Raw genomic sequence first — 23,286 nt, 5'->3', positions numbered from 1 at the left:
GAGGGCGGACCGGGAGGGACCCGCGGACCCTGCCGGGGAGGCCAGGCCGGGGACCGAGCCTCCTGCCGCGGGCTGGGGGCGGAGGCGGGGTGAGTGGGTGGAGGCTCAGAAAGCGGGGCGGCGGCGGGGAAGGGCGCGCTCCGGCGCTCCCGGGCCCTCTGCCGCCGCCGCCCTGCGCTGAGCCTCCCCCGCGGAGCCCTGGTGCACAGGCGGGCTCTCCCCGGGCCGTCGGCCGGGTTCCGGGGCGCCCCGAGCTGCGGCCCCCCACGGCCCTCCTGGGCCCCCGCTGGCCTCCCCCGCCCGGGCTGGCCCCGCTGGCTCCCGACCCGCGCCCTGGGGTCACACCCTGCGGGGAGACGGGCTTTAGGGCAGAAAAGTGGAGCGTCTCGCGTGACTCTGACACTCGTCCCCCCCTTAACTTGGGCGTTCTTAGGTCCTTGCTTTGCCGCCTCTCCCCTGGGAATAGGGGACCCTCCCCATCCGGCGACTCTGAGTCGCGTGTCGTGGGGTTCAGTTAAAGGCAATACCTGGCTGCATGTGACCCTGAACACACACATCCGCGCGCCCGCGTACCCCCTGCCTCTCCACTGGGAGTCCGCGAGGAAAAAGCTCTTTGGCCCCGGGGGAGGCAGAGGCCTGGATTTGCACCCCTGCGGTTCCCTCAGCTCCCCTGCTCCGGGTGCGGGTGCGGGGCGCGGGGACCTGCTGGGCCAAGCGCTGCCCTGGGCTGTTCGGAGCGGGCGGGCCGCGTGGAGGTTCTTTAGGCAAATGCAGTGCCGGAGGAGGAGAGTTTAACCTACAGGCCTCTCCTCCAGGCCGCGGAAAGACAGGCCGACTCCCTGACAACCAGCTAAGCCCCCTCCGGGACTTGGAGACCACCGTGCCTAGGCAAAGCATGGCCCCATGTTTCTGTTATAACACGGCGCAGCCCTGGCCTCTCTCTAAACTCCAGTCCTCCCATTTCCCAGCCCCTCCTGGGCACCTGTTCCCTTCACACCCTCCAACAGGTAGCAGGGTCCTCACTGTAGGGGCTGGCCCCTCTGCCTCCCTGCTCAGATGCCCTCATTCTCCCCACACCCCTCTGCTTGCCCCACCAGCCTGACCCCCCTGCTGCCAGCCCTCTCTGTGGGCATGCTCATCTTCCCCCCCCCCCCCCCCCCCCGCCCCCACAAACACACACCCTCTCCCGTTGGGCCTACTGGACACTTCTAGCTGGCGGGGCTCACTCACTCATGTACTCATGCGGCAGACACTTAAAGTGTGCCAGGGGTAATCAGGGTTACATCTGGGCATGAATTAGGCCCTGAGGGAGCAACAGTCCCTCTTCCAGGCCGTGCTGTGTGGTAGAAAGGAATGACCACTGGGTGGTGAGTCAGGGTGACTCGGATTTCAATTCCGGTTCTGTTTCCAATTAGCTTTGTGTTCACTCAAATTCTCAGTTTATTCATGTGTAAAATGAAAGGATTATTCCAGGGGCTGTGATTCTGTGGCACCTTCCGTTGGAATGTACATCCACCAGAAACTTTTGCATGAGTTTCCCTGTGTGAGCACTTTAGGTAGGGAGACTCTGAAGAGCCTGGACTGCACCCGCCACCCCCAGGCCAAATGGAAGCGTTAATGCTCTGTAATCTGCACCAGCAGTTTCTTTTTAGGTGTATGAAAACTTTGGGAAAGTCCTAACAACCCACACCAGCGTGTGGTTGGAAAGAGGTAGAGAACTTGAAACATTTTTTTTTCTTTTGGAGTTTTCCAAATGTTTCTGATTTTAAGGATTAGTTTCTTTCACCTCTGGGTCCCTGGCCCTGGTACCCTCCCGCATCTTCTGCAATGCCAGGGAAGCAAGTGAGGGGCCCCAGCCTTGCCCACACTCTGTCAGACTTTCAACCTGAAATGACCCGGCTGTCCTCTTCTGAGTAGCCAGCACCCTTATTTCAGCTGCTTGTGGCCATTGCTCAATTTAATTATTGACTCCAAGTAAATGTTCATCTCCTGGTACTGAACCTAGTGTAGGGAGCTGGGGAGTAGAGGGCCTCAGGTTCCTGAAAGAGCCTTGCTCAGCTCTGGTCACTCAGCCCCTGTGGAATCAAGCCATTAAGCAGCTGAAAGAAAAGTGTCTACTTCAGGAGCTTTGGTGGTTTGCTGAAATAGCCACGTTTTCAATGCTAGTCCTTGGGTGGGAATTTGAATCCGAGATATTTGATGGAACCAGAAAATAGGTGTCAGAGTGGCTTCAGGAACACCACAATAACCAGGATTCAAAGGGGGGAAAGTTGATTTATTGGCGTTTCTGATGGACACTCCTTGTTGACCAGCACCCCAGCCTACCATCCACATCACAAGGGTGGGGGTGACTAAGGTGACTTAGGCTCATTGCTGCATGCTTTTCCACAGAACGTACAGAATCATCACAACAACCGTCTGTGATAGATGTTATTGCAGATGAGAAAACAGAGGCTCAGAGCGGGCATCACCTTGCTGACAAGTGGGGGACAGGATCCGATCCCTTGGCTAAGGCCCTTCCAGTGCTGGGGCTGGAGAAGAGGACATCTGTGTCTAAAGATGTTAAAATTGTAAATCAAGCCTACAAAAGTTTTAAAGTGAGCATTCTGTCCTCCTGCCTTTTCCTGTCTGGAAGGCCAGGTTCCAACGTAGGCTTCTCAAACTGCCTGCGGATTTGCATCAAGAGTGGCAGCGGGGGAGTGCTGGCTCCAGACTCCAGCCCCAACTCTCAACTTGCCCTCCTCTTTCCCCCTTCTCTCCACCATCCCACCCTAGGAAGGCTTTTCCCCCTTCTCTCTACCATCCCACCCTAGGAAGGCTCTTCTGTGCTCCTGTGAACACCCCAGTATCCCCAGCCCCTCTACAGCCGGGATAGGCCACCCCTTCCTGCACGTCAATATCACTGTCAACCATGGAGGGGGCGGGGGGTGTGCTGGGAGCAGGCTGTGATGTTTATGGGGGGCATCCTCCCGTCCTGGCTGCAGAAGTAGTGGTGAGGGCCCTGAGTGGGCACATCCCAGCAGCGGTGCAGGGAGGGGTGCAGCCCAAGGGCAGGGACCCTCCTGTGTGTGGCAACACATTAGCAATAGGTACCTCTAGATAGGTGTTCATTTTATTATTGTATTACCTGTCAACTTTCCTATAGGTTTGTAAACTTCTCAAACGAAGTGACAGTGGCAGGGAAGGACCCACGAATGAAGTAGCCCAGTGAACAGAGGACACAAATGGCCTGGCCACAGTCTCAATTTTTGTTGATAAAAAGCTGCTGCCGGGATCCCTGGGTGGCGCAGCGGTTTAGCGCCTGCCTTTGGCCCAGGGCGCGATCCTGGAGACCCGGGATCGCATCCCACGTCGGGCTCCCGGTGCATGGAGCCTGCTTCTCCCTCTGCCTATGTCTCTGCCTCTCTCTCTCTCTCTGTGTGACTATCATAAAAAAAAAAAAAAAAAAAAAAAAAAAAGCTGCTGCCAAGAGTATGGTCTTGAGCTGTCCTGCCTTCATTGGGCATGGAGACGGGATGGCTGAGTACAGAGTTAGTTCCATGTGGCTGAGAAACAGGCCCTCTAAGAGAGGAAGAGAACCTCTGGGAAGGGCTTCCAAAGGTTGGAGGTTTTTGAAAACAGAGCATTGTCTCTCTCATCCATTCTGAGTCCAGTGTGAAGAGAGAGGGAAGATGTGAATCCCCATTCAACCTAGAGCTCTGGGTGCCCCTACGCTGTTGGCTGGGCAGTTGGAGGCACAGCTCCTCTGGCTGTAATCCAACCCCACCAACATCAACCGAACAGCTATGTGTGCCAGGTGCCGTGTTGGTTTGGGAGCCAGGAAGCTGCTTACGCTACCTAAGAAAGGTAGGCACATGTGCCGAAGAAGTGAGGAGGCTGGGCCCAGCTCTCACATGCAGCCCCCATCCCATCCGGCTCAGAGTTTCCGTGATTGGATTCATATGGACAGTGGTGATGGTCGGGTGACGTGATGGCACACACCTACCCATGCCGCCCCTCCAGCTCCTTTTGTTTTGGGTTGGGAACAAAAATAAAGATCCTTTTTTATATACCTTTGCTAGACAAGACCGGTTTGGGAGGTGTGCTTAGAGAATATCTTTGTTTTTATGGAATGGCTAATTCCCTGGAGGGCCACAGGAAGACCAGGTGGTGTGGGCCTGCCTGCAGCCTGTTCTGTTCTACATGGGGAACGAGTTGGAAAGTTAACTGTGACTCTTAACCTGCATCCTCAAAGTTCTAGGTTTCGATGAAATCTGTTTCCTCATCAACCAGAGTGAGTAAGGCCAGACGATCTTAAAATTCCCTTGCAGCTCTCACGTCCTGTGACTGATCAACTCCTCTCCTCTCCATAAGTCAAACACGAGTCAGCTGTTCTAAAATGTGACCCCGTTGTCCCATTTCACCTCTTTCTTAGGAAGTAGTGAGCATATGTCCATCAAGTACACAGTGAAGAATAAACATGCACGTGCAGAACTGAGCGTAGGAAGTGACGAATACGACCTGCCATCTAAGATGGTGTGGAATTGTTGCCAGGCTGTGTGGCAACGAGGCAAGAACGGCAGTGGCAGCAGGACTTGCTGTGGTCAAGTGGCTTTACCCAGCCCAACCTAACTGTGTTGCTATTGTCCCAGTCGCAGACTCAGCTCCAGGCCTGACTGTTTCCTCTGCTACTGTGCACAATGTAGCCATCTTCCTTCTGTTCTGGAAGGAAGGCTGTATGTGAGGTGCCAGATCCCTGGGGTCTGATCCCTGATGTGGCCTCCAAGTCTCCGCTTCCTTCTCAGCCATGTGAGAGGGCCCAGTGGCCAGATGCAAAGACCTTGAGCCCAAACATCCAGGGCTCCCCCAGCAGCACCCCCAGGACCAGGTCCTTCCCCCCTCATTCTCCCTCACCCTGGCCCCTTACCTTGAGCACACCCGCTGCAGGGTGCGTGGGCTTGGGGGCTGAGGCCCACAGCAATCAGCCCAGGTGCTGTGGAGGAGGGGAGGGAGGTGCTGGGACAGCAGAGGCCCTGATGCCCACCTGCCCAGGGGAGGTGACAGGCTGGAGGCCCAGGGGAGTAAGGACAGGCACCTTCATCCCAGGATTTCGATTTTTATTTTTTTTAAGATTTGATTTATTTCTTTGAGAGGGAGAGACAGCACATGAGCAAGAGAGAGAGCAGGAGCAGGAGGAGAGGGAGAAGTAGATTCTCTGCTGAGCAAGGAGCCTTACAGGGGGCTGGATCCCAGGATCCAGAGATCATGACCTGAGCCCAAGGCAGATGCTTAACCCACTGAGCCACCCAGGCACTCCATTCCGGGTTTTAAAAACCAGCTGAAGCAGGACAATGTTCAGGGCTAGGCTTGGGCAGTTTGTATTTTAAAAATAATCTTTATATTAGTTTCCCAGTAAAAACTTAGATGCGTTTTGCAAGATGAAAATTCTGGAGATCTGTTGCATAGCACTGTGAATATGCTGAATGCTACTGAATTGTGTGCTTAAAAATATTTAGGATGCTACATTTTATGTTGTGCACTTTTTTAAACCACAATTTTAAAAAGGGGTGAGGTAGTAATAGACCATGTTCACAAAAGTTGGAAAAGACTGAAAAGTAAACAAAAGACAAAAATCCAACCCCCCAAACACCATCAATTAATGAATTAATTTACATTTGGACATATTTCCTGGCAGTCTTTTTTTTGTTTGTTTGTTTATTTTTTAGTTAGCATATAGTGTAGTATTAGTTTCAGGTATAGAATTTAGTGATGCGTCATACCATACAATAGCCGGTGTGCATCACAAGTGCCCTCCTTAATCCCTGTCACCCATCTACCCATCCTTTGCCCCACCTCTCCTCCAGCAACCCTTTGTGGCAGTTTTATCCTACAACTAGTTTTCTTTTTTTTTTTTATTATTTTTATTTATTTATGATGGTCAGAGAGAGAGAGAGAGAGAGAGAGAGAGACGCAGGCAGAGGGAGAAGCAGGCTCCATGCACCGGGAGCCCGATGTGGGATTCGATCCCGGGTCTCCAGGATCGCGCCCCGGGCCAAAGGCACGCGCCAAACCGCTGCGCCACCCAGGGATCCCTACAACTAGTTTTCTTAAACTTAATTAAGTTCATGTTGTCTGTGGGCTTTGAAACACTGAACTTTGTAAATGTAACTTCTTCGCATTTCTATGGTGCTTCATAAAAAACATCCTTAATACACATTTTATAGAGTATTCTAATCCCTTCTGTTTGGCTATCTGGGTTGTTTCCTATTTTCCACTACTGTCAATAATGCTTCAACAAATATCTTTGTGCATGAAATATTTTTGAATTTAGGAGATTGGTTCCTAAAAGTGGAATTACTGGATTAAATGCTGATTAAAGGGATATATTTTTAAAATATTTTATTTATTTATTCATGAGAGACACACAGAGGGAGAGGCAGAGACACAGGCAGAGGGAGAAGCAGGCTCCAGGCAGGGAGCCCGACGTGGGACTCGATCCAAAGGCAGATGCTCAACCACTGAGCCACCAGGTGCCCCTAACTAAAAGGATTTTTATCCATGTTGTCAGTCCTCTTTCCAGAAGAAAGGCAGAGAGTAGCAGTGCAGGAAGAAGCTCATTGCAACCTAAGGATGAGAATCTATTTGTGAAGAGGGAGATCCTCACCAACCCCCAAAACCTCCTCTCCTGGTCTCTGGATGCCTGGAATTCTTTGAGAGTGACGAGCCTGTGCTTTTCCCTTAAAGAAGGAAGATGTTAGGGGCGCAGCTGGAAGAGACCTGAGGTCTGATGTGTGTGAATGAAGGTATGGAGCTCTGCCCTGATTGGAGAGGTGATGGTGGTGGCCCCTGGGGGACCCAGCATGTCCCTGAGGAAGGGAAGGACACTCCCACCAGCTCTACCCAGAGTCGGCCCCAGTGCGATGATGGAAGCTGCACCACTACAACTCTGTATGCCCCGCAGGCCCGCTTTCCTTGCACCCCACTCCCAGGACCATGCCTGACGTTCCACGTGAAAGTGTTCTCTGTCTCCATGTGGCTTCTGCGGAGGCCTCTCCTTTGGAATGGTAGAGCGTATAACTCCCCCGCTAGGAAAGTGAGATGAGCCCCCCTCCCCCAAAAAAAGAAAGTGAGATGGCTGGGATCAGCGCCTCGTGGAGCTTCGGGATTGGACAGAGCAGGTTTAATTTCAGCTCTGCCGCATGGGGAAATTGGGGCCACAACTCCAGCCTTACCTGATTGTTGGGCAGATTGTGTATTGGGTGGGTAAAGGGTCTTGGTTAGCACCTGGCATAGAGCAGCCCCTCAGCACGTATGTCTTCAAGTAGGTGCCGTATAAATGCATGAATCGCTTAGTCCAAGAACTGCAGGAGACAAGTTCGTTCTGTTGCAGCCATAGGGCTATACAAAATGATGTTAAGTAAAATAGAAATCGACATAAGTGACTGTGTGGATGGGAAGGTTGTGTGTGTGTGTGTGTGTGAGAGAGAGAGAGAGAGAATACTTACTTACGTTTTATTTAAAATCAAACAAATAGGGGCACCTGGGTGGCTCAGTCCCAGATAGAGCCCCATGTCATCATCATCATCATTATCATCATCATTGGGCTCCCTGCTCAGCGGGGAGCCTATTTCTTCCTCTCCCTCTGCTCCTCCCCTCTGCTCACTCTCTCTCTTGCTCACTGTCAAATAAAGAAAAACAATCTTTTAAAAAATCAAGCAAATATTTACCTGGTTGATATAATAGTAAGTGCTCAATTCTCTCTCTTGGTCAGGGAAGAGAAAGGAGAGGGCAGGAAGAGAACAAAAAGGAGGAGACAGACAGGCAGACAGACCTCCATGCTTAAAAGGAAAAGGGGAAACAAAGCAAACAGGCTCTGTATTTCCACACGTGGATCTGCCCCTGGGGGTGCAGCCACACTTGTCTCTCCCGGGGCTCTCCCCTCCTGTGCTGGGCCCCCTCCCTGCCAGGGCCTGGGCGACCAAAGCTCCAAGGTCAGAGCCACAATGTGTGTCCTGTCTGGTTCTGAGGTAGGACACTATTTTGAGTGTTGATGATTCATTGATTTATTCACTCTTTTCATGGACAAATGTTGAGCGTTTACTGCATCTCAGACACTGAGCCACGATTGTCATGAAGTTTTAGCAACTTCCGCAGCAGATAAAAAAAGAAGCAACAATTATAATAATGCAATGCTCTGGGAATAAATAGTTGCCATCGTTCTTACTATTAAATGACTTGGCAGATTTTTTTCCCTTGTTAATATTAAGGAAGGAACTGATGGAAGTGAATGAATGAGTCTGCCCAGCAGTGTGTGAGAGAGGGCAGGTATGGGGGCAACATCACGGAAGGAGAATTTCAACAGGACTTGCACCGGCAGAGCAGATCCCCCATGCCTAACCCCAGGAAAGCACGATAATAATCGACCCAAAGGGCCCGTTCTTTTTTTTTTTTTTTTAATTTTTAAATTTTATTTATTTACGATAGTCACACAGAGAGAGAGAGAGAGAGAGAGGCAGACACAGGCAGAGAGAGAAGCAGGCTCCATGCACCGGGAGCCCGACGTGGGATTCGATCCCGGGTCTCCAGGACCGCGCCCTGGGCCAAAGGCAGGTGCCAAACCGCTGCGCCACCCAGGGATCCCCCAAAGGGCCCGTTCTAATGAGATTCGGGGCCTCCCAACAGGCTGGGAGGCCCCAACAGTGAGGGTGGGTGGCCGCATGATGCCTCCCACCTTCAGGGCAAGGAGCTGACCTTCGCACCAAATTCAGGAGGTGGGATTTCCTGGGGACCTCCTGAGATCTGTGCCTTCTCTTCCTGAGGTTGACCAGAGTATTTAGCCTCTCTTGTGTGATGAATCCAGTGAGCATTTGTATGCATACAGGATACACTTATTGGTGATAAATATCTTATAGGCCTGAACTTGTGTCTATTGATTCCTGGAAAAAAGATTTAATTCAGTTTATCCCTGCCCTGAACGCTGACCCTTGTTCCCGCTATGGAACTTCATTTTCCTGTGACTTGGACACTGCTGTGGGTTCCCCAGCCTGAGCCTCTGAGGTTTCTCTATGCAGCCGGAGCCTCCTGAGGAGCTGGAGCCTCTCCCTGTGCAGCCCCTACTTTTTCCTGTTCCCCTCAGTGGCGCTTCTACCTGTATCGTCTGCTCGAACCTCTGGCAATATGCTCCATCCACCCTTGGGACTTCGCCTGTGCCTCTTCAGAGGCCCTCAGGCTGCATCTCTTACCTCCTCCTGGGGTGTGTCAGCTGGCCTCTCCCTGCCCTGGGACACGTCCGGGGTGTTTGGACCTGTTCATCTTCTTTCCAGCCCTTCCTATCACTAACTGAGCTGTTACGTAATCAAATGGTGCTGGGAAAGATAGAGCCCTGTTGCATTTTCACAACTAGCCCCACAGAAGGGACCGTTTGAGTTTTTGCTATTTACCCCTGTGCCTTGGATCAAATTAAGTTACTGTGCATCACCCCCACCTCGAGGTTAGAATACTCTGATGTGCTCTTTTTCTGGTCCCAGACTCCAGATGGACATGACATCGCCACACAGGTATGTCAGGATTGAACTTCCAGGCCGCCCTGTGTGTCTGCCCCAACCTCATGGTCATGCGCTCTCTGGATGTCTCCATGATCACACCGTCTAGGTGTCCCACATTTAGAAGTCTTACCTTCTGGACTAGATTGTAAATTCCCCAGGCTAGAGACTAACTTCCTGTATGCTGTCCACAGTGCTTAGCATACTGCTGATTATGCACCTGCACCCAGGAAGTGATTGTAAGTGACGAGAGTGGAGTGGAAGAAAATGTGCAAAAGTCATCTGCGCAGAGGACTTTCCTTTTCTGAAGGGAGGACCCAGAATATTATGATGGGAAACGAGGAAAAATTTAGTATTTCCTCCCTGAACAAAGAGGTGTCCACCAGAATTTTCTCAGAATTAAATATAAATTCAGGGGATCCCTGGGTGGCTTAGGGGTTTAGCATCTGCCTTCGGCCTGGGGCATGATCCTGGAGTCCCGGGATCGAGTCCTGCGTTGGGCTCCCTGGAGGAAGCCTGCTTCTCCCTCTGCCTGTGTCTCTCACGAATAAATAAATAAAAATTTTTAAAAAGAATTAAATATAAATTCAGATGGCATTTTATTTTTTATTTTTTATTTTATTTTTTAATTTTTTTATTGGAGTTCAATTTGCCAACATATAGCATATCACCCAGTGCTCATCCCGTCAAGTGCCCCCCTCAGTGCCCGTCACCCAGTCACCCCATCCCCCCGCCCACCTCCCTTTCCACCACTCCTTGTTCGTTTCCCAGAGTTAGGAGTCTCTCATGGTTTGTCACCCTCACTGATATTTCCCACTCATTTTCTCTCCTTTCCCCTTTATTCCTTTTCACTATTTTTTATATTCCCCAAATGAATGAGACCATATGTTTGTCCTTCTCCATTTGACTTGATTAACTCAGCATCATACCCTCCAGTTCCATCCACCTTGAAGCAGATGGTGGGTATTCGTCGTTTCTAATGGCTGAGGAATATTCCACTGTATACATAGACCACAGCTTCAGATGGCATTTAAAAGCAGAGTCAGAATGGTTACAGCTGATTATGATCAACCAGTTATATGCCTGAATTCTGCGCCTCGTTCTCCCTCACTGAGCTAGTTAGGGACTGAGTTTTCTGCTAGCCATGGGCTGGCCCTGGGTGCTCCTGCAGGGGTGGGCCATCTGGGACGCCGGGGGGACAGGCCCTACGGCCACTGCTCCGGGGCTCTGCAGCGGGGTGGGTATTCCCACCTTACCGGCTGGCTAGGAGCACCTGGTGTAACTGCATGAAGACGCCTGCAAACCCGAAAGTGCCAGACCAAAGCAATGTGACGTTCTTCTCGTTCCTTCTCTATCATAAGAAACAGCTATTTGGAGAGTTCAGCTCACTTCAGACTGGTGCCCTCCCGCTCCCAGCTGTCTCAGCTGTCCTCAGGAATTTTGTGGCAGCCCCTCCCTCGCTTCTCAGCTGGCCTGGTGATTCAGGAAGCATCGCTGTCCACCCACCCTGCGGGCTCACCTCCCAGTTCCTTAGTCTGTCCGTCCTACAGTGTATCTGTGACTCACCGCCAAATATATGCTATCCGGCTCCCTCACTTGATCAGGAGAGATAAGCCATCTGGTGCCGTGTCCACAGTGCTCCCGACAGAGAGCACGGTGCTTTATGCAACACATCTCATTTAAGGACTGTCCTTCCCAAGGCGGGTCTTGGTCACTCCTTTACAGATGACAAAGCCAAGTAACCTGTCCTGGCCTCTGGCTTCTTGGACTCTAGCTGCTGCATTTTCTTTTCTTCTTTGATATTTTATTGTATTTTAGTAGGAGCACTTACAGTGACATCTACCCTCTGAGCAAAGCATACACTGTAACATTATTGACTATAGATACAAGGTTGTCCCTCAGATGTCTAGAACTTACTCATTTTGCTCAACTGAAACTTTCAGCCTGCTGATTAGTAACTCCCCATTGTCTAGATCCCAGCTTCTTTTTTTTTTCTCTTTTCTTTCTTTCTTTCTTTTTTTTTTTTTTTAGATCCCAGCTTCTTAAACAAGAAACCCGCTGTCTGTATCTACACTGGCTAATGCAACAGAACTGTTTCAGCCTCAGTAGAATTGATTGGAAACTGATATAACAGAAACAACTGTTTTGCCCAGTGTTTATTCTAGGCAGAGCTGGGATACACAAGGCTTCCCTTGAGGGGTGAAATTCTCCCCCTGGCCATGCTCTTCCTCTTCATCCTCGCTGGCCGAGAGCCTGTGTTCACCCACCAGACATGCACCCTGAGCAGCCGACCTCTGCTCCAGACAGAGGCCAGGCCTTGTCCCCTCTCTCATCTGGCTTCCACTCAACAGAGCAGCTGGAGGAGTGGCACCTCAAGGGCTCCCTGACTATTTTTATGCAGCCATCTGCCTTCTGGAGCAGGCCTGGCAGGCAGCAACAGGCTCGAGGAATGCCACAGCAGGTGGGTGACGCCCAGACAGCTGAGGATGCCCAGCCCTGCTCCCGACTGTTGTTCTGGGGATGCTGGCAATGTGGTGCAAGGATATCAAGAGGAAAAAGAGTGCCTTTTTCGTGTCATGTCATAGCCTGGGGTGAGGGTGCCCTTTGTTTCTTTTCTGTTTCTAGAACAAGCTAAGGCTAGTTCTTTCCTGCCAGTGCCAGGGCCCAGGTGGCAGGGCCGGGTGGGGAGCACAAGCGTGTGGGGCAGAAGCTTGGGCCACCTGCTGACCTCAGAGCCATCAGAGGAGAGAGCACAGCAAAAACACTCTGCAGAGGGGATGCAGTCAAAGAAAAGCCTTGGGCCTCAGTTGTTATAAGACCCTGAGGTGTCTCTGCAGCCCACCCTGACTGAGAGCTAAGCCTGCGGCAACGCGGGGGTAGGTGGGGCTTTTCTCCCAAACGTCAGACCTATAGTTAGAGGAAGGGCTTGTCTCACTCACAGCTCCTTGGGACAGAGGAAGCATCAAGAATCAATCAACAAGGGGCACCGGGGTGGTTTAGTCGGTTAAGTGTCTGCCTTTGACTCAGGCTGCGATCTCAGGGTCCTGGGATCGAGCCTCGCATCTGGTTCCCTGCTCAATGGGAAGCCTGCTTCTACGTCTCTCTCTTTCAATTAAATAAAATCTTATTAAAAAAAAAAAAGCAATCAATAAAACCCCCCTTTCAATACAGAAAATTTTAAACATATGCAAGTTAGACATAAGATACTGCACCCAGCTTCATGTGGAAGCATTTCTTTTTTCTTTCTTTCTTTTTTATAGTTTATTTATTTGTTTGTTTATTTATTTAATTTATTTTTTTAATAATAAATTTATTTTTTATTGGTGTTCAATTTGCCAACATACAGAATAACCCCCAGTGCCCATCACCCATTCACTCCCACCCCCCGCCCTCCTCCCCTTCCACCACCCCTAGTTCATTTCCCAGAGTTAGCAGTCTTTATGTTCTATCTCCTTTTCTGATATTTCCTACCCATTTCTTCTCCCTTCCTTTCTATTCCCTTTCACTATTATTTATATTCCCCAAATGAATGAGAACATATAATGTTTGTCAGTCACGTTCAAATAACTCTAAATTTTTGAATGTTTTTATCATTATGAAATACTTCCATAGTTCAAAGATAGTTGTATTTGATTTTCATAACAATAAAGATACTCATTATCATGATTACCCTGCAGATGAGGAAGCCTAGGCTCTAGAATTTAGGGGTACCTGGGTGGCTCAGTTGGTTAAGTGGGTGACTTAACTTACTTAACTTACTTACTTAACTTACTTGATTGACTTACTTCACTCAGCATAATACCCTCCAGTTCCATCCACATCAAAGCAGATGGTGGGTATTTGTCATTTCTAATGGCTGAGGAATATTCCATTGTATACATAGACCACATCTTCTTTATCCACTCATCTTTCGATGGACACCGAGGCTCCTTCCACAGTTTGGCTATTGTGGACATTGCTGCTAGAAACATCGGGTGCAGGTATCCTGGCGTTTCACTGCATCTGTATCTTTGGGGTAAATCCCCAGCAGTGCATTGCTGGGTCATAGGGCAGGTCTATTTTTAAGTCCTTGAGGAACCTCCACACAGTTTTCCAGAGTGGCTGCACCAGTTCACATTCCCACCAACAGTGTAAGAGGGTTCCCCTTTCTCCACATCCTCCATGTGGAAGCATTTCTTAAACAAATCTTGACAGTGTACCTCTTTCCCAATAAAAGAGAAGAGAAAAAAGGGTGTGTTTGTGTCAGATTTATAGTAAAGGCTTAATTTGCCTTTTTCAGGAAGAAATGGGAAAATAAATGGGTCTGATATTTTGAAGATAGTATATTGGATTTCTGTTACATCTTTCTCCTCAATGTGAAGGGTGTTTCCTTCCCAAGCATTTACGATGCCTGCTACCTGCCAAACCCCATTCCAGGCTCCCTGTTCTCCATCTATAGCCGGGAAGAGGTGGATAGAGGCATCTGGAACCCTGGGAGGGCACTGGTGGGACTTTGAGGAAGGCACTTAAATTCTAGGTTGTTTGTTTGTTTTTTTTTTTTTTTGAGATTTTATTTATTTATCTGACAGAGAGAGCACAAGCAGGGTGAGCAGGAAATGGAGAAGCAGGCAGCCCAGTGCAGGACTCGATCCCAGGACGCTGGGATCACGACCTGAGCAGATGGCACCCACTTAACCAACTGAGCCACCCAGGTACCCCTAAATTCTAGAGCCTAGGCTTCCTCATCTGCAGGGTAATCATGATAATAAGTATCTTTATTGTTATGAAAATCAAATACAACTATCTTTGAACTATGGAAGTATTTCATAATGATAAAAACATTCAAAAATTTAGAGTTATTTGAACGTGACTGACCCAAGAAGGGTCAGAATCCTTCTTGGTGGCCCCTAAAACTGCCCTCCTTCTAGAAGGAGGGGTTGGAAAATTGAACTGGATTTTTGCCACACACCCCGCCCCCTCCCTGCAAGGACTCTGGTAGCAAATGGCTGTTGGTCAGTGAGGAGCCGGGGCGGGGGCTGGTTTGGAAGCAGAACTCCCTGTCTTGCTCTTCCTGCCCACCCGGCCGGGCAGGCCCCCTCGGGCCCCGTGGGCGTGTGGAGGGCAGTGTTCGTAGGCCGCAGGCCCTGAACCCTGTCTAAAGCGGTGCCTCAGAGAATGGAAGGGGCATGGCCCGGGAGCAGATGGGGCCCCCACGCAGCTGCCCCTGAAGTCTTCTTCTTGTTTCTACCAGGTGTGGTCTCTGTGCAGGCTACTTGGGCTTTCTGGGGGGCAGGGACCATGGATGCTGCTTGGACCAGCCTGGGCCGTGTGGCACGAAGGAGGTTTTGTGTTTGGCAGTTCTGTCCAGACGTTGTAAGGTCCAGTACCAGCTGTTCCTCAAAGAAAGGTTTGCTTGTCTCACCTGAGGAACAGGAAAGGGGGCACCTGGGTGGCTCAGTGGGTTGAGCATCTGCCTTTGGCTCACGTCTTGGAATCAACCCCCAGGTCAGGCTCCCTGCTCAGAGGGGAGCCTGCTTCTCCCTCTGCCTTCCCCCTCTTCTGCTCATGCTCTCCCCCTCTCTCAAATAAATAAATAAATAAATAAATAAATAAATAAATAAAGTATTAAAAAAGAAGAAGGAGAGATGCCTGAGTGGCTCAGTGGTTTAGCGCCGCCTTGGGCCCAGGGCCTGATCTTGGGGTCCCGGGATCAAGTCCTGCATCAGGCTCCCTGCATGGAGCCTACTTCTCCCTCTGCCTGTGTCTCTGCCTCTCTCTCTCTCTCTCTCTCTCTGTGTGTCTCTCATGAATAAGTAAATAAAACCTTAAGAAGAAGAAGAAGAAGAAGAAGAAGAAGAAGAAGAAGAAGAAGAAGAAAAAGGAGGAGGAGGAGGAGGAAGAGGAGGAGGAGGAGGAGGAGGAGGAGGAGGAGGAGGGATGCTCTGCAGAGAGGAGGAGCGCCCACCACAGACTTGCATAGCCAAGACAGCAGAGGCAGGCCCTGGACTCTGGCATTTAGGGGACGCGTTTGCTGTTGCTGAAAGACCTGGTACAACCAACCGTGCTGAAACCTAGTGATTTGAACAACGGGCATTTCTTTTCTTGCCCAGCTGCCAACTGGCTGGCTGGCAGGTCTGCTTGGGGCTGCAGGTCATTTGCACGCGGCTCCAGGCTATGGGGCAGAGGCCGTCCTGCGCCACACGCCTCATGTTGGGCCTGCCGAAGGCCACCTGGCCAGGTTCTGGACCACCCTGAGAGCGCCCAGGGCAGGCCGGGCATGCACACTGAAGGCCAAACCTGCCATCGTGGGGCTCCAGCACCCCGCAGGACCTTACACCCCACGAGGAAAATACCTCGTCTCCCCAGGAGCTTAAGACACGAGTCTACCTTGATAGCCACAGTGAGGAAATCGTTTCTCATGGTTGATAAATTGAGTTAATCTGAGTGTCTGTTGTTTTTAAATTTTTTATTTATTTATTTGAGAGACAGATAGTAAGAGCGGGGTTAGGTGCAGAGGGAGAGAAAGAAGCAGACTCCTTGCTGAGCTTGAGTGCCTGTTTTTAACACCCATTGTCTTTTTTTTTTTTAAGATTTTATTAATTTATTCATGACAGACAGAGAGAGAGAGGCAGAGACACAGGCAGAGGGAGAAGCAGGCTCCCTGAGGGGAGCCCGACGTGGGACTCAATCCCGGGACTCTAGGATCACGCCCTGGGCTGAAGGCAGACACTCAACTGCTGAGCCACCCAGGCGCCCCAACACCTGTTGTCTTTTTTTTTTTTTTTTTTTTCACCTATTGTCTTAATGCAATCTTATAACATTGCTTTAGGAAGGAAAAATAACATTATACCCATTTTACAGATGAAGAAGTTAAATCTTAGCAATATCATTGAACTCCCCCAAGGTCACTACAGCTGGCAAAATAGCAGGACTTGGAGCTAGCACCTACATATTGTAGAAGTCTTCAAGACAACATCTATGTCTGTTAAACACAGGGGGATTTTAAAATATGGCAAGAACTAGAATCATAAAACTTTAATTAATCAATCAGAATACAAAATGAGAGGGACATTTGGGTGGCTCAGCCATTGAGCGTCTGTACTTGGCTCAGGGCATGATCCTGAGGACCTGGGATCAAGTCCCACATAGGGCTCCCCGCAGGGAGCCTGCTTGTCCGTCTGCCTGTGTCTCTGCCTCTCTCTCTCTGTCTTTCATGAATAAATAAATAAGATCTTCAAAAAAAAACAACAAACAATAAAATAAAAAACAAAATACAAAATGAGGGAAGCCTCAGTGGCTCAATCAGTGAAGCATCTGACTCTTGATTGCTGCTCAGGTCGTGATCCCAGGGTCCTGAGACTGAGCCCCAAGTTCGGCTCCAAGCTTAGCAGGGAGTCTGCTTAAGATCCTCTCCCTTGGCCCCTCCTCACCTCATGTGTATGCACACTCTCCCTCAAAAAAGAAATAAAAATGATTTATTTTATTCCTAGCTAAATAAAACTATATATTCTAAAACTCCCAGTCAGGTGATATAATTTGTAGCATAATTTGTCAAATCATTTTAGCAATTTTCAATCACTTTCAATTTTTAGGAAATGTTCATCTCCTTGTATGAATTGGTGGCTGCTAGCTAAATGATGCCACTGTCTGAGCCATGGTCTGACACAGGGAATGACGTCGGTAGACATTGGGTGACTTGTATGGGGAACTGCTCTTCACATCAATGGTATTGCTCCTGGTATTCATGAGTTCTACAAAACTAACCATAATTCCATTCAAAGGACTTCTAGACTTCGCTAATACTGCCTAAGGGTTTATACAATGTCTCCGTCATTAACCAAGCCGTGAAAACACTTTATTAGAATGCCATTATTTAGTAAGTGGCTTCATCTTGTTGATTTTTATTCATTTTCAAGCCATGGAACATAATTCAATAACTTGAAATAATGAAAAACGTTGTTAGATTTTCCACTTTTGTCATCAAACCACAAGTCCATTGTAATGTAATTGGTTAGACATCATCAATGGGAAAAATGGTTTTCTCCTCGAGTTGACATTTCATTGTGTGTATCTGCAAATGGTTTTTCCTGTACCTCCATTTTGAGAGTGTCTTCTCCTTCAAGCTCAGTTTATTTTAAATATAGGATCACTTTTATAATTTATGGAATTAATCTGCCATTTTTAATAACTGAACATTTTCTTTCTGATACAATGAAAGGAAAAGAATATTGGCGCTTTTCCTAGGCTATAATGTATCGTTTCCAAATGTCTTTTTTAGGTGTTTTTTTTTTTTTTTTAGTGTTTTTCTTTTCCAAAATTTTAAGGACTTTCATTCCAGTTTTGTATTACTGTGAATATACAAAGCATGATGTGGTTTTCACAGAATGACCATTGAGGCCTGACCAGTCTTCTTACTTTATTTCCCAGCTTGTCAGGTGTATTACACCTTTTAGAACAAATAGGAACATTAACCAAAATTGTTGTATCTCCATCTCATAAAAACCAAGTCAAGAAAACACTTCACTGGAAGAACATAACCCATATAAATGTTTTCTTGAAGTTCTGTCTGAAAATACTTGATTTTTAAAAATTTTTTAGTTTTTAAAAAGATTTTATTTATTTATTTATTCATGAGAGGCAGAGACACAGGCAGAGGGAGAAGCAGGCTCCTTGCAGAGAGGACCCTGGGGTCATGCCCTGGGCTGAAACACTCAACCGCTGAGCCTCCCGGGCATCCCTGCTTGATTTTTCAAAAATATTTTATTTATTTATTAAAGAGAGATTGAAAGAGTGCGAGGCATGGAGCAGAGGGAGAGAGAGAAGCAGGCTCCCTGCTAAGTAGGGAGCTGGATGCGGGGCTGGGATCATGACCTGAGTGGAAGGCAGATGTTTAACTGACTGAGCTACCCAGGTGCCCGGAAAATGCATGATTTTTAAACACTCTTATGGAAAAAGTTAAACATAAAGAGAAAATGGTGTAATGAACCCCATGGACATATCAACAATGGTCAGTTCCTGAGTACCCTTGTTTCAGCTATATTCTCATTTATTTTCTGCTCCACCCCCAAGTATCTTGAAGCATATCCCAGATATCATTTACTTTGTCTGTAAATATTTCAGTTTGTAGCTGTAGAAGGTAGGGAGTTTTTTGGGGAATATAACCATTATCATTTTTATCATTATTAATTTTTTAAATTAATTTTTAAATCTGTTTGTTATTTTAACCATACAATAGACAACCCTAAGAACTTTGGTGTCCTCTAAATGCCTTCCATTTGCTTTATCAGCTTCCTTTAATTACATTTTTAAAGTTTTCATTATTATAAATGGCTTAGAGTGTGAATGGTTTTCCTTATCAACAATTATATGTTTTCTTTTAATTATGAGCTTTGACATAACACAATTGCCATGCTGAGATATATATGTTTTTAGTATTTTTATCTTGAATGAATCAAGATTTGTGTCTATCAATAATAAGTCACTTTTTGTTGTTGTTGTAATGATTGTTATTTTCACCCGAAAAATAAAATTTAAGGGAATTGGAAAAAATGCACTTGATACTGGTTTCTGTCTTTCTTTTTAAGTTCTCTCTCCAGCAGGAGGGGAACTTACAAACCTGAGTCATTTGCAACTGAATAGCTCCCATTACTTTAGAAAAACATCTTCACATTCTTTGAGAAGTTCCACCCTTGCAATCAGCCTGAGATCTGACTCAGAGTGAGTGGATGTTTCCTTCTCATTATATAGGATCAAGATATTGCTCAGGGAGGCTGTGCCCTGAGTCAGAATGGAGGTGGGCTAGGTGGAGGGGAGAGGAACTCACATGGCAGTTTCCACTAAAGCCAAGCTTCTGAGTGGGAGTCTAAGTCTCATTCTGAGAAGTTTTACATTTTATTTTATTTTTTTATTTTTTATTTTTTTAATTGTATTTTAATTTAGATGATCATGTTAAGCATCATATGTGCATTTCAGTCTTCCGTGTATTTTTGTGCTTATTGTTGTAGTGTAAAATATAATTCTCCTAAGAAAAGAGTAGAAGGGGACTTCCTTCCTTGATTTATTTATCCCATTAATCGACAAACATTTATTGAGCACTTTCTATGTGAAGATGCCACAGCAGGTGCTGGCAGATGGTGGCACAGCACTGTATGAAGGGAAGCTTTGCAGTGACCTGAGCAAACCCAGGGTTCTCATAGGGCGAGTCAGAGTCCCATTGCAAGCGGCCATTTAACTTCAGCAAGCATCATCTACATTAAATTAATGCTGTTAACTTGAATTTAGTGTTATTTTTCCGGTTTGTATTTGTTATGCAAATCTGAAAAAAAAAGTTGTATAGAAGCAGTCAGAATAAAGGGTTCATATCTGATTTTGTTTGTACATATTTAAATAATGTTCTAATGAAAATAACAGATTTTCTTTGGGCTTTCCCTCCCTTAACAGCATAGGTGCACACATGCACACAGCATGTGCACACACACGTGCAAAGGGCATGCACACGTATACATACACAAGCACACACATGCACTCACACGCCTGCATGAGTGCACACACTCCAAAGGCCTCACTGAGGTTTCCAGCATGGCCAGAGGCACTCTGGGCCCCAGGACCCAGGAGCCTGGCAGGAGATCTTCTTACCCTCCCAGAGGTTTAGAAGCCCCCCGGGGAAGGATCCTAGAGATATCCTTCCTGCACTGGTAGCTCAGACCCCCAAGAGTCCCCCCCACCTGCACGCCCCCTCCTTGCCCTGGCCCCAGACACTGCCTTTGTGAGGGATGTGACCCAAGGATGAGGACAGAGCACAAAGGTCCTGGGTGGGGTGGGTAGGGCTCTGCACACACCCAGGACACCGTGTCATCAATGACTTACGTGGAGGCAAGAGCTTGGCCCTCAGGGGCCATGCTCCTGACCCGAGTGCCCTCATCTGGGCATGATTCATCCCTTGAGGAGAAAGGCCATCTTTTCTAAAGCAAAATGCTATTTGGGGTTGTCCTCCTGTGGGACAGGAAGGAGTGGAAGCAACATCCTCTCAGATTTTATGTTGTTTGTATGTTTGAGGTCTAACTATACACCTATGAGACAGGTGTTGGCAGGCTGGAGTGTCACCCTATTCCCACTGTCCCCTCACTGAGTTCCCATGAATCATGGCCAGGTGGACAAGGAGGATGTGGGGCACAGCATGTATGACCAGGGTGGTGATTTCAACGCGTAGGCAGTCTTCCTGCACACCCCCGCCCCCGCAGCCCTCCAGGAAGGGGGCCAGGTTTGTAGTATGACCCTGTGCTTGCTATGTGGGGCACAGAAATAGAGGGCTAGGTTCACTCAGAAAAGATGGAGTGCTTTTAGGAAGGGTCAGATCCTGGATCCTGGAGCCAGAGGCCAGGGAGTTGACACGTGCGTGGACCTATATTCCCTCTCCTGGAGGAGCCGGGAAGCCAGCACACCTTGCAATAGTCCATGCCAGGCACACAACTGTTGTATGGTGGGGGGTCCTCAGGGCTCCCTTGTTTCCCAGCAGTGGAGGCACAGAGACTCTGCGCAAGTGGGGCAGGAAATGTGCAGAATGACCTTCATAGGCTGAGTTCCAAAGTCAGTGGGCATCTTGGAGGGACACCTGGGTGGGATCCAGCCCTGCAGGCTGCCCGGACATATTAGCCCCCAGAGCCGGGGCACGAACAGCTGGGGAGTGAGGTGGCGCGGACACTCAGTGGAACAGAGGCTTCAAGTAAAAAGTAGTGAACTGACAGATTTTAAAAGCCACACTTGTCTAAATGTTATGTATGTCTCATGTCCCCACCCCTACAAAGTGGAGGGGGAAGAGCTCCTCTCTTGTCTACTCATCTGTGTCCTGGGCTTTATTTTATTTTTTTAAAAGATTTTATTTATTTATTCATGAGAGACACAGACAGAGGGAGAGGCAGGCTCCTTGCGGGGAGCCCGATGCAGGACTCAATCCTGGGTCCCCAGGATCACACCCCAGGCTGAAGGCAGTGCTAAACCACTGGGCCACTGGGGCTGCCTGTGTCCTGGGCTTTCAACTTGCTCTAGGGATGCCTGGGGACTCAGTGGTTGAATGCCGGCCCTTGGCCCAGGGTGTGATCCTGGGGTTCTGGGATCGAGTCCCCCATTGGGCTCCCCGCAGGGAGCCTGCTTCTCCTTCTGCCTGTGTCTCTGCCTCTCTCTGTGTCTCTCATGAATAAATAAATAAATAAAATCTTAAAAGTAAAATAAAATAGGGGCAGCCGGGTGGCTCAGTGGTTTAGCGCCACCTTCAGCCCAGGGCGTGATCCTGGAGTCCCGGGATCCGGGAGTCCCACGTCGGGCTCCCTGCATGGAGCCTGCTTCTCCCTCTGCCTGTGTCTCTGCCTCTCTCTCTCTTTCTCTGTGCCTCTCATTAATAAATAAATAAAATCTTAAAAAAATAAAAATAAAATAAAATAAATCTGCTCTAAAGGGCGCCTCGGTGGCTCTGTGGGTAAAGCACCTGCCTTCAGCTCAGGTCATGATCCTGGGGTGTTGGGATTGAACCCTGCATCAGGTTCCCTGCTCAGTGGGGGGAGCCTGCTTCTCCCTCTCCCTCTGACTCTCCCTCCCTCCTGCTTGTGCTCTCTCTCTCTCTCTCTCGCTCTCAAATACATAAAATCTTTAAAAAAATAAAAACAAATCTGCTCTAAGAGTTTGGGGCCAGCTGTGTAGCTGGGAGGCTGTCTGAGGCACGTTTCTACCTTGTCCTGTCTCTAAGGCCAGGGAAGGAGCCATCTGGGAGCTGGGCTTTTCTCGGGGTGTGACAAACATAAGGACCCCCAGAACAAGCCTGGTGTCTGCAATTATTCATGTGAGGGTGGTTCCAACTCTCTTGTAGAAACTAAGATAATTGGAGCAATGAACAGGAGTCCCACAAGAGAAAGGAGAGGGATGCTCCCCAGAGTTTTATTTACATATGGTTTATTTATCACAGAGGAGTCGGGAACCCAAGGTTTGGGGGCAAGTCACTATGGCTTGTCCTTGGGCCATGAGATGCCATGCATAGCTTCCAGAGAAAGGCCACCTTCTCCCAGGCCTGGGTGCTGAGGGAAAGCCACCCATGTCCCTCCCGAGGAGGGTCAGGGGCAGGGCCAGGCTCTGGCTCCCTCTGAGAGGAGCCGCTCTGAAGGGGGGCCATGCACACCTCCACTGTGTAGGAGGAGAAAGAGAACTTTCCTTGGAAGAAACTGGATTCCTGTTTTAAGATCCCCATGTGACAAAGCCTACAAGCAGGGTCACTGACTCGGGGCCGAGGCCTGGGTGGAAGAATAGAAATGTAGCGAATTGGAAAGTGACAGGCTGACTGAAGGTGCTCTGTTAACACTTTTTAAACCTGTGCCAAGAACGTCTGTGTGGAATGGAATTCCTGGACCACCCTGCTCTAATCCTAACTGCAGAGATAGATGAAGGAGGAGTCTTGTGACAGCAAAGTCTCTTCACAGCAGGGAGTGAACTGGAGACTGTTGGGCGGTGAGGTGACTGCTTCAGAAGTATTTCGTGCTAACGATCTCAGTCTGCAGCAGGCCTGCACACTGTCCCCTGCTCACCTGCTTCCCTGGAGGAGGTGCCAGCATGTGTGGGGAAGTGGAGCTGTGTATGTGTGACTGAGAAAGGGGCTCACTAGTAAACATCGGGACGCACCCAGGAATGAGAGGTCATGAGCTCTGAGTGCATAGGGATGATTTCTTGTTTCCTGAATTGTACTTCTAGAAGTCAGTAAGTCAACAGTACTTGGAGAGACCTCGAGCCCTGGGAAAGGACACAC

This window comes from Canis lupus, chromosome 7 (assembly GCF_011100685.1).
Source record: "Canis lupus familiaris isolate Mischka breed German Shepherd chromosome 7, alternate assembly UU_Cfam_GSD_1.0, whole genome shotgun sequence".
Classification (NCBI taxonomy): domain Eukaryota; kingdom Metazoa; phylum Chordata; class Mammalia; order Carnivora; family Canidae; genus Canis; species Canis lupus.
Note: the sequence above shows the minus strand (reverse complement) of the source record.